General features: G+C 41.4%; 1 protein-coding gene across 1 annotated transcript in view; it reads right to left on the reverse strand.

Annotated features, from left to right (window-relative positions):
* Window positions 1–3,917, reverse strand: part of LOC309552736 (aldo-keto reductase family 1 member C15-like) — a 113,913-nt gene extending 109,996 nt beyond the window's left edge. The window contains exon 1 of the mRNA XM_082253657.1: window positions 3,753–3,917. The gene's annotated coding sequence lies outside the window, so the exon portion shown is untranslated. The remainder of the gene's footprint in view (window positions 1–3,752) is intronic.
* Window positions 3,918–10,206: the final 6,289 nt, after the last annotated feature.

Consider the following 10,206-nt stretch of genomic DNA (forward strand, 5'->3'; position numbering starts at 1 on the left):
GGTTTAGTCGATTTTGCTTTTTTCAAGGTCTCCAGCTGCAGTAGCCAACTCTATCTGGCCAAATGCACCCTCTCAAAGGTTGGAGAACACCTCTGGTGTCTCCCCCAGAGTTGGAACTTTGCTTTAGGCTAAAATGTGATTTAGAGCAGTGATGTCATGACTCTTATCAGCCAACAGGCCAGCATACTATAGGAACCTGGCTATCATAACGATTAGCTGAGGTCTCCGGGCCACTTCTAGAGAGTTCCCAGGCATGCCCATCATTCACATCTCTATTGTGCTACTAGTCTTAGTGCAGGAAAATGTATGCTGATGCTTAATTTGTGAGTCTTATTTGGGTCATGAGTTTACTTTAGGTCAGGGCTGGATGACTCATACAGGCAGGTCTCCCGTGCCTCCCCCTGATTCTGGGAGTTTGGAGAAACGTCTAGAAGTTGTCAAGCGGAGGCCAGGAGGGTTGATCTGCATACTTAGGGGAGTTCAGCCAATCCCCAGGCAGTGAGCCTGGCATGGCGTCTGAGCCAGCCCTTAAATATGGATGGCTGCGGAGTCAGATGGAAGATGGAGATGGGAGTGTTGAACATACAGTCAGTGGACCTTGAGGGGAACCTAGAGGGGACTGGCTGTGCAGGAGTAGGGGACCCAGTCATCTTCAACTCCTGCGGGGGTAGTGCTACATGTGAGTAACACTTGTGATGTCAGTAACATCAACGCGTGGCAGGTCATCCTGAATGATGAGGATCTACATGGCTTGATGACATGATTGACATTGGATATTTTTGTCAGAAACCAAGAGGGTCTGTTTTTGTTTTTGTTTTTTTAAATAAAGGACCTTTCCAAGATGTGGGTGGCTTTATATACTTTTCACAGTTTCATAGGTATGAGTAACATGGGGTACTAATGTATACCATTCCTAATTCCCTATGGGGGGGGATAGATATCTGCAGGCCAGTTGACAGCATCGATATGCTGACAACACTGGAGCATCTGCATGTGACCAGGAAATGGCTAAAATAGTCTGTAGAACAGCAGAACCAAGATGAAAAAAAGAGAGGAAAAACTGTGAAAACACTGTTTTATGAACAAATTAACATTATAATGGTACACAATGCTTTAGCAAACTAAATGTCATCCAGATTTAGATCTTGATTAAACTGCTTAGCCAACCATGTATGTCCTTGGATTAACTGTAAATTTAAAATAAAGCCTACAGGCCCAGCTACACAGGGTTTATTTAGTCAGCATCATCAATAATCAGGTATACAAAATTACTTGCAAAACTGCTTGTGATTAATGAGGCATCCCAAAGTTTAAATCATTTATGTAGTTCACTGATTTCAAATGCTCAAAGCTCGAGTTCACCTTTGTAACATTTCCTACCTATAATCTTACTGTTACATTAGATTCTTCAAAATTTAATTTTTAATCTTTCCCTCATCTTTACAACTTTACAAATCCCCAATTTGCTTTTTTTTTTTGGTCCCTCTCCATTTTCCAAATTCTATGGCTTGTCCTGGTCTAACAGGGAAATAGATGACAAACAAAACGACTGCCAGAATCACCATAAGATGATTTTAAAGTGTTTGAAGAAAGTCTTAATTGTTTCAGCATCATGCCTCACTGTATACAATTTTCTTATATTATGTATGTGAATCTGTTGAAAATTTTCTTACCTGGTGGTTCTCTGGTAAAAGCACCTCCTACTGCATGCTGCCAACGCTTAGCTGTGTTGCAGTTAGCAGCAAAGTTCTCAGCCTGCCATGTGAGCCCTTTCATTTGGCCATAAAAGGTCTTTTATGAGCAGGTTGAAAAAACTGTATACTGTGAGGCTTTAGGCATTAGGATTTACATCATAGGTGTGTGCAGGGGGTGTGCCAGGTCTGCCTGGGCACACTCTAATCACTGAGTGCAGTGTTGATTCCCCTTATTTCCAGGGCTTTCCCCTTTTTCATCCCCACCCCCTTTCCCCCATGCTGCTGGCTTCCCTCCTCTCCTTTCTCCCTGGCTCCTGCGGAGGATGATTCAGAATGTAGAGTGGGGGAAGGGGCTGGTAAATATGTAGTTTACCGACCCCTTCCTTTTCAAAAAGAACACAGTGAACACACTCACTCACTGTATTCATTCATAACTGTAACATAGAAAAGTTGATAGTTTTTGCTATGCTTTAGTTTGTGAATGAACAGGAAGCCGTTGAGGCTGCAGAGAAAGGCATGTGTGTTTGAACTTTCGGTGCACACCCTAATGCAATAGGCTACACACACCTATGGTTTACATACTGTATGTTCTACCAAAGTGCAGGTCACATAAAACCAGGAAAAAAATATTGCATGCAGGAACATTTTAGCTATGAATTAATTAACTTAAATTATTTATATAGTTTTATTTTGTAATATGAGTATACAAATACACACACAAAAAATCAAAATAAGCAGTGCAAGTCCCAAACTCCCAAAAAAAATACTGCATGTAGTAGTTTTCGGGTGCACACCCTAATGCTATAGGCTGCACACTCTTCTGTCTCTAGGACAGAGAGCCAAGCCTTCCTGTGCCATAAACTTCAGATACCATATTTCTTTGATCTCAAATTTATTAGAACAAGCCAGGTGAAATTTTTAAGCTCTGTCAGGGGTGATGGTGAGAGATTGAGAAAACATGTCTTGCTGCCCTGCTGTATCTTCTCAAAATGGTGGCTGATTCGCTTCCTGTAGCAATCCTACCCAGAATGCTCTAGTTCCTAACAACTTTATTTAATACATTCTGTGAGTTTACAATATGTAATTATGCAGAACAACTGAGGCTATACCAAAAAAGAACAGTAGATGGCGCCTGCGCTCTGCATATAACTAACTTGTGTGAATCAAGAAAACCCAGCATGTTATTCTAAACAACATAAACACAAGTACTCTGAATAGAAGTCTGGTGGGCAGAACACACAAACACCTATGGTTTACATACTGTATGTTCTACCAAAGTGCAGGTCACATAATCGCCAGGAGAGAAACATTGCATGCAGGAACATTTTAGCTATAAATTAATTAACTTAAATTATTTATATAGTTTTATTTTGTAATATGAGTATACAAATACAGGCGGTCCCCGGGTTTCAAAAATCCGACTTACAAATGACTCCTACTTACAAACGGAGGGAGGAAACAAGAAGTGAGGAGAAATCTAGCCCTAGGAAGGGAAATTCACTCCTGTAAGAGTTCTCATGGGAAAAAGGTGTCTCCACTGAAGCTTTATCGCTAATCCTTGTTTTCACAGCAACCCAAAATTTTCAAAATACAGTTGTCATAGGGACAGAAAGTGAGATGAAATCTTTTGAACAGGGGTAGAGACAGCAATACAAATGGTACAGAGATGTTAACCCTTCCCTATGCTATCCAAAAAACTAAAACGTTTTCTTTGGCTGGGGCTACACTTAAAAAATGTACATGTTCTGACTTACAAACAAGTTCAACTTAAGAACAAACATACAGTCCCTATCTTGTTTGTAAGCCCCAAACTCCCAAAAAGGAATACTGCATGTAGTATATTGCATGTAGTGAGGTTTTATTTATATATTATTTACATTTTAGCACACCTGTTTTTTTTTTTTTCCTTCATCTTGGAAAATAAACATAAACTAATGATTTTTTTGTTTTGTCTTTACCTTTAGTTGTAGAATAGAAGTTTAATTGCCTGTTCAAATTGGTGACTGAAAGTCAAGGTTTGGGCTTAAAAAATAAAATTTTATAGAAAGATCTAGTCACCTTTCCTGTGTAGAAAATGTCCTTTCTCTTCACTGTTCCATCGGCAATCTTTGTGTTTATGGCCTGGCCAACTTGCACCTCGTTGCCATAGATGAAAGCACAGTCAATATGACGATAGCCAATATCGATGGCCACCTTTGTAGCCTCGCCTGCCTGCTCTTTCGTGTAGTGCTAAAAAAAAAAAAGAAAGAAAAAACGACAAAAAAGCAAAAACAAAGATAAATGGTAAAGAAATTGTGTTTTAGAAGCAAAAGATGGCATAATGCCCCCAGAAGCTCTTAGGCCCCATTTACAATTCATGAACACGCTTTTTTGGCTTTTGAATGGGCTGCCCTACATATGACAAATCTGTGAAAGAAGCCCATGCACCTTTTTGATGCAGAGCTTGGCACATTGTTTACTGTGTGTTTTAGCACATTTGTCAAACGTTTTGCATGTGCAAAAACCACTTCATTTGACCTGAAGCAATGGGTACATGCTTCTACTCACTCTGATGGCAACACCCTCCACCTTGTGAAGGAACAATAGGAGCTATCAAGAGTGTGCCATAATCCTGTCAGATCAAAAAAAGATTGGATGACCAGGTGTAGAAACAACTGTCAAAAAATTGACTTTATGGGCACATCACGAGACAAATATAACCATGTACATAAAAAAATGTATTGATTCCATTTAAAAAACAATCATAAAAGGGATAAAGCTAGCCCAACTATGGGCATCACCTCACACAGGAAATAAAGTCTCCTCTACATACAAAAATATACGTAAGACAATTATTCTTAAAGTAAACACATTTAGTATTAGTGGTATCCAAACGTATAATATATAATGCATTTATCAATTACAAAGTATGTCAAGCATGGCTTACTCACGCGTGCCCTCCCTCAACCACCTGAGGGAAACCTCATCTGGGGTGAACACAGGGGCAACACGGACCAGGATGTTAGAATATGCACATCGAAGACTCTAAATAAACGTACAGAATATCTTTTGTATGCAAAAATGTAAAGGCATTAACCCAAACAAAGAATTCTACATATCATTCACTTACAAGATATATATTACATTCACCTTATGAAAGTAACCTATGGGTATAGCTTTAGATCACCTAAGTGGTCTGTTGTGCTGTGAGGGTGTCACAGAATCCTAGGCATACAATATAGAATATTTAGAATGTGCCTCCTATTTATAAATTTATATAGTGTGGGTAGTGCAAAAGTCAAAGCCTACCTGTAAGTTAAATAATTCCTTGCATATAGGGCCGTGGGTATGTAGTTCCCATAGAGTGTAAGCCATTTATCTTTCTAGCCCCAAAGAGGGATAGAGAAAATACAATAGCGTGAATACCTGGTCCTATTTAGTGGCAAAGGGGATAAAAACCAATGTAGGTAAATATGCATCCTAAGATGTCTGCAAAAAGTACAATATCTCACAAAAGTGAGTACACCCCTTACATTTTTGTAAATATTTTATTATATATTTTCATGTAACAACACTTAAGAAATGACACTTTACTACAATGTAAAGTAGTGAGTGTACAGCTTGTATAACAGTGTAAATGTGCTGTCCCCTCAAAATAACTCAACACACAGCCATTAATGTCTAAACCACTGGCAACAAAAGTGAGTGCACCCCTAAGTGGAAATGTCCACAATTATTTTCCAGCCCTGTTGGACATTGAGTTCACACAGCTTCACAGGGTACCACTGGAGTACTCTTCCACTCCTCCATGACAACATCACGGAGCTGGTGGATGTTGGAGACCTTGCGCTCCTCCACCTTCTGTTTGAGGATGCCTCACAGATGCTCAATAGGGTTTAGGTCTGGAGACATGCTTGGCTAGTTTATCACCTTTACCCTCAGCTTTTTTAGCAAGGCTGTGGTCTTTTTGGAGGTGTGTTTGGGGTCATTAATTATCATGTTGCAATACAGCCCAGTACGTTATCATGTTGGAATACTGCCCAGTACTTCCCAATATTGCCTAATACGGACTGATCTTCGAAGGGAGGAGATCGTGCTCTACTTCAGTATGTCACAGTACATGTTGGCATTCATGGTTCCCTCAATGAACTGTAGCTCCCCAGTGCTGGCAGCACTCATGCAGCCCCAGACCATGACACTCCCATCACCATGCTTGACTTTAGGCAAGACATACTTGTCTTTCTACTGCTCACCTAGTTGCCACCACACACGCTTGACACCATCTGAACCAAATAGGTTTAACTTGGTCTGATCATACCACAGGACATGGTTCCAGTAATCCATGTCCTTAGTCTGCTTGTCTTCAGGAAACTGTTTGCTGGCTTTATTGTGCATGATCTTTAGAATCTTCCTTCTGGGACGACAGCCATGCAGACCAATTTGATGCAGTGTGTGGCGTATGGTCTGAGCACTGGCAGGCTGACCCCCCACCCCTTCAACCTCTGCAGCAATGTTGGCAGCACTCATACGTCTATTTACCAAAGACAACCTCTGGATATAACGCTGAGCATGTGCACTGAAACCTCTTTGGTCGACCATGGCGAGGCTTGTTCTGAGTGGAACCTGTCCTGGTAAAACGCTGTATGGTCTTGACCACTGTACTGCAGCTCAGTGTCAGGGTCTTGGCAATCTTCTTATAGACTAGGCCATCTTTAAGTAGAGCAACAATTCCTCAGAGAGTTCTTTGCCATGAGGTGCCATGTTGAACTTCCAGTGACCAGTATGAGAAAATGAGAGCGATAACACTAAATTTAACACACCTGCTCCCCATTCAAACCTGAGACCTTATAACACTAACGAGTCACATAACACCGGGGAGGGAAATGGTTAATTGGGCCCAATTTGAACATTTTCACTTAGGGGTGTACTCACTTTTGTTGCCAGTGGTTTAAACATTTATAGCTGTGAGTTATTTTGAGGGGACAGCAAATTTACACTGTTATACAAGCTGTACGTCACTACTTTATATTGTAGCAAAATCTCTTTTCTTCAGTGTTGTCACATGAAAAGATATAATAAAATATTTACAAAAATGTGAGGGGTGTACTCACTTTTGTGAGATACTGTATGTGTGTGTGTATATATATATATTAGGCCTGCCGAATATAATCGGCGAATCGATGCATTGCGATGCGACCCTTTGCGATTCTACATCGATTCGGTGGGACGGCAACATCGATTAGGAAATTACATCATCCAAGCCGCGCCACGCCCTCCTGCGCCTGGGAGAAAGAAAGCGGGGTCTCTGTCAGTGTCAGTGGGGGAAGGGGGATCTTTGTCAGTGGTGGAAGGGGGGTCTCTGTCAGCTGTGGGGGAAGGGGGGTCTGTGTCAGTAAGGGGGGGGTCTGTGTCCGTGTCAGCTGTTGGCTGACTGGCTGGCTGGCTTTAAAGTAGAACTATAGGCAAAAAAATTTTCATTTTGGATAGAGCAAGGGAAGGTTCTTTAATTACACCTGTAAGGTTTATTTTTGCCATGTTGCCCCCATTGTAGAAATTTACCTTCACTTTTTGTCCCAAACTGAAAATGAGAGGAAAATGGAAATCCCACACAATTTGGGGGTTTTTCATTTTACTTTCAATGATAATGGTAAAAACACAGGACAAATAGAGAGGGTGAATCTCTCCAGCGTGGGGCAACATAGATACAGCAATAAACACTGACAGATGTTCTAATACAGCTATGTCCTGTCCAAACTATGGCCCTCCAGCTGGCAGCTGTTCAGGAACTACAATTCCCATCATGCCTAGTTATGTCTGACTGTGAATGTCAGAGATTTTCAATGCCTCATGGGAATTGTAGTTCCTGAACAGCTGGAGGGCCATAGTTTGGACCCCTGTTCTTCTAATACATCTCCTCTCCTCCACTCTATCCAAAGTCAAAAAAATATATATATAACACTTTTGCCTTTAGTTGTACTTTAAGTGCTTTAGACCTTATATTAATATTTTCTTTTCTTTTATGAGGCAGTAAACTGCACTACTACAGATTGATGCCATACTATTTTACTGTTACCTCTAGTAAATAGTGTTGTTGTCTGTCTCTGCTATGCCATTTCCAGACTTTCCTATATGTATGCAGTGCAAGTGCACTATGCAGGGCTTGCAGGCCATGCCAGGTCCAGGGAAGTGTCCTTTAAGAGCAAATAAATAAATGATTCTTTAATTTGTGACTGCTTGATTGTTTTTTTCTTTTTGATAAAGTTTTGAAAACCATTGGGCAGTGGGCTGGGCAGTAATCGTGATGCATCGCGGAATCAAATCGAATCGTTACCTTAATAATCCGAATCGAATCATGTGACCAGTGAAGATGTGCAGCCCTAATATATATATATATATATATATATATATATATATATATATATATATATATATATATACAGTATATATATCTTGTAAGTGAATGATATGTAGAATTCTTTGTTTGGGTTACATTTTTACGTAGAAAAGATATTCTGTACGTTTATTTAGATTCTTCGATGTACACTTGTGCAAATTCTAACATCCTGGTCTGTATAGCCCCAGATGAGGTTTCCCTCAGGTGGTTGAGGGAGGGCACTCGTGAGTAAGCCATGCTTGAAATACTTTGTAATTGATAAATGCATTATATATTATACGTTTGGATACCATTAATACCAATTTTGTTTACTTTAAGAATAATTGTCTGTGTGTTCATGGTCCTGAGGAAGCTTGATGCCAAACGCGTCGACCTTTGAACAGACGTATCTTCACACCTATATGACCTGCATGGTATGTATTATATCTTTTGGATGTTTTATGTATTTTTTTATATGTAGAGGAGACTTGTTCTGTGTCAGCTGATGCCCATAGTTGGGCTAGCTTTATCACTTTATGATTGTTTTTTAAATGGAATCGATAAACTTTTTTTTATGTAACATACATGGTTATATTTGTCTCATGATGTGCCCCTAAAGTCCATTTTTTGACAGTTGTTTCTACACCTGGTCAACCAATCTTTTTTTGACCCTCCACCTTGTATTCTCCTACCTATACACTTCATGCAACCTCTCAAACAATCCCTTTCCTCTCTCTGATTACCATCTTATTATTTTCACTCTCTCCCTGTCTTCCACCACCTCTCCCTCCAACTACCTAACATTTACCCACAGAAACCTTCACCAACCTTGGGGCACACATCCAGCACGCTCTGTGACTGCTGTGTCCTTCAGACACAGCTGTTCACAGATCACGATAAAGGGCCAATAACAGCTGATCACATGTAAACAGACTTGCCGGTTATCAGCATCGCTGACGCTGGTTCTGTGTGAGGATAGGAGAGCTGTGACCAGCAAGATTGTCAGTGCATTGTTTACACTGATAATCAGGGCTCTGATCATCATTGCAGCCCTATTAGTGCCCATCAGTGCACTCTATCAGTTCTGCCTATCAGTGGCTTATCAGTGCTACCTATCAATGCTCATCAGTGCCACCTATCAGTGGCAATCAGTGCTGTCTATCAGTGCCACCTATCAGTGGTCATTAATGCTGCCTATCAGTGCTCACCATTGCTGCCTATCAGTGCCATCTGTCAGTGCTCATTAATGCTGCCTATCAATGCCCATCAGTGACACTTATCAGTGCTCATCAATGCCATTTATCTGTGCCCATCAGTGCTGCCTTTCAGTGCCACTTATCAGTGCTCATCAATGCCACCTATCAGTGCTGCCTATCAGTGCCACCTATCAGTACTTATCAGTGCTCATCAATGCCACCTATCAGTACTTATCAATGCCACCTATCAGTGCTCTACAATGCTGCTTATCAGTGCCCATCAGTGCAGCCTATCAGTGCCCATCAGTTCTGCCTATCAGTGCCTCCTCAGCAGGACTCTGAGCTGAGAACGTCTCTCTCATACAGCCCAGAGCCTGCAAAGGCAGTTCCTCCTCCCTCACACTGATGGGAGTGTAGAGAGCCGATCTGCTCCTTCTCCTCCCCTCCCTTCCTGTGTGTGCACCATGGGAAGTGTGAAGCCCAGCACCTGAATGATCAAATTCAGCTGCTTAGCTTCACACTTCCCGCAGTGCACACACAGAAGGGGGGGAGGTAGCAGATCAGCAGCTCTCTACCATTTGTGTGAGGGACGAGGGAGGGGGGACTATCAGTGCAGGCTCTGGGCTTTATGAGGGAGAGATGCTCTCAGCTTAGAGCCCTGTGGCAAGCAACCCCGCTGGGGCCCCCCCGACAACGGTGGAACACTAGGGTCTAGTCACAAGTGCGATCTTTGCGACCCTGGTAGCTCCACCACTGGTTCTGTATATGTGCTGGTGATATGCTGTGAATGAACCCTCATAGCGAAAGTCCTGTTTTTATATATCAGCCCATGCATTTAATTCTGGATATTATATATAGGCGCAGAAGACTTTTGGTAAAATTTTGAAAGCTGAGAATTAGTCTACAGTTGGGCTACACTGGCAGTAAATTCTCTTTGCCGCTGAGAAATGTAATTACTCACTTG

Source organism: Pelophylax lessonae, assembly GCF_965119305.1.
Source record: "Pelophylax lessonae genome assembly, chromosome: 4".
In the NCBI taxonomy this organism is placed as follows: domain Eukaryota; kingdom Metazoa; phylum Chordata; class Amphibia; order Anura; family Ranidae; genus Pelophylax; species Pelophylax lessonae.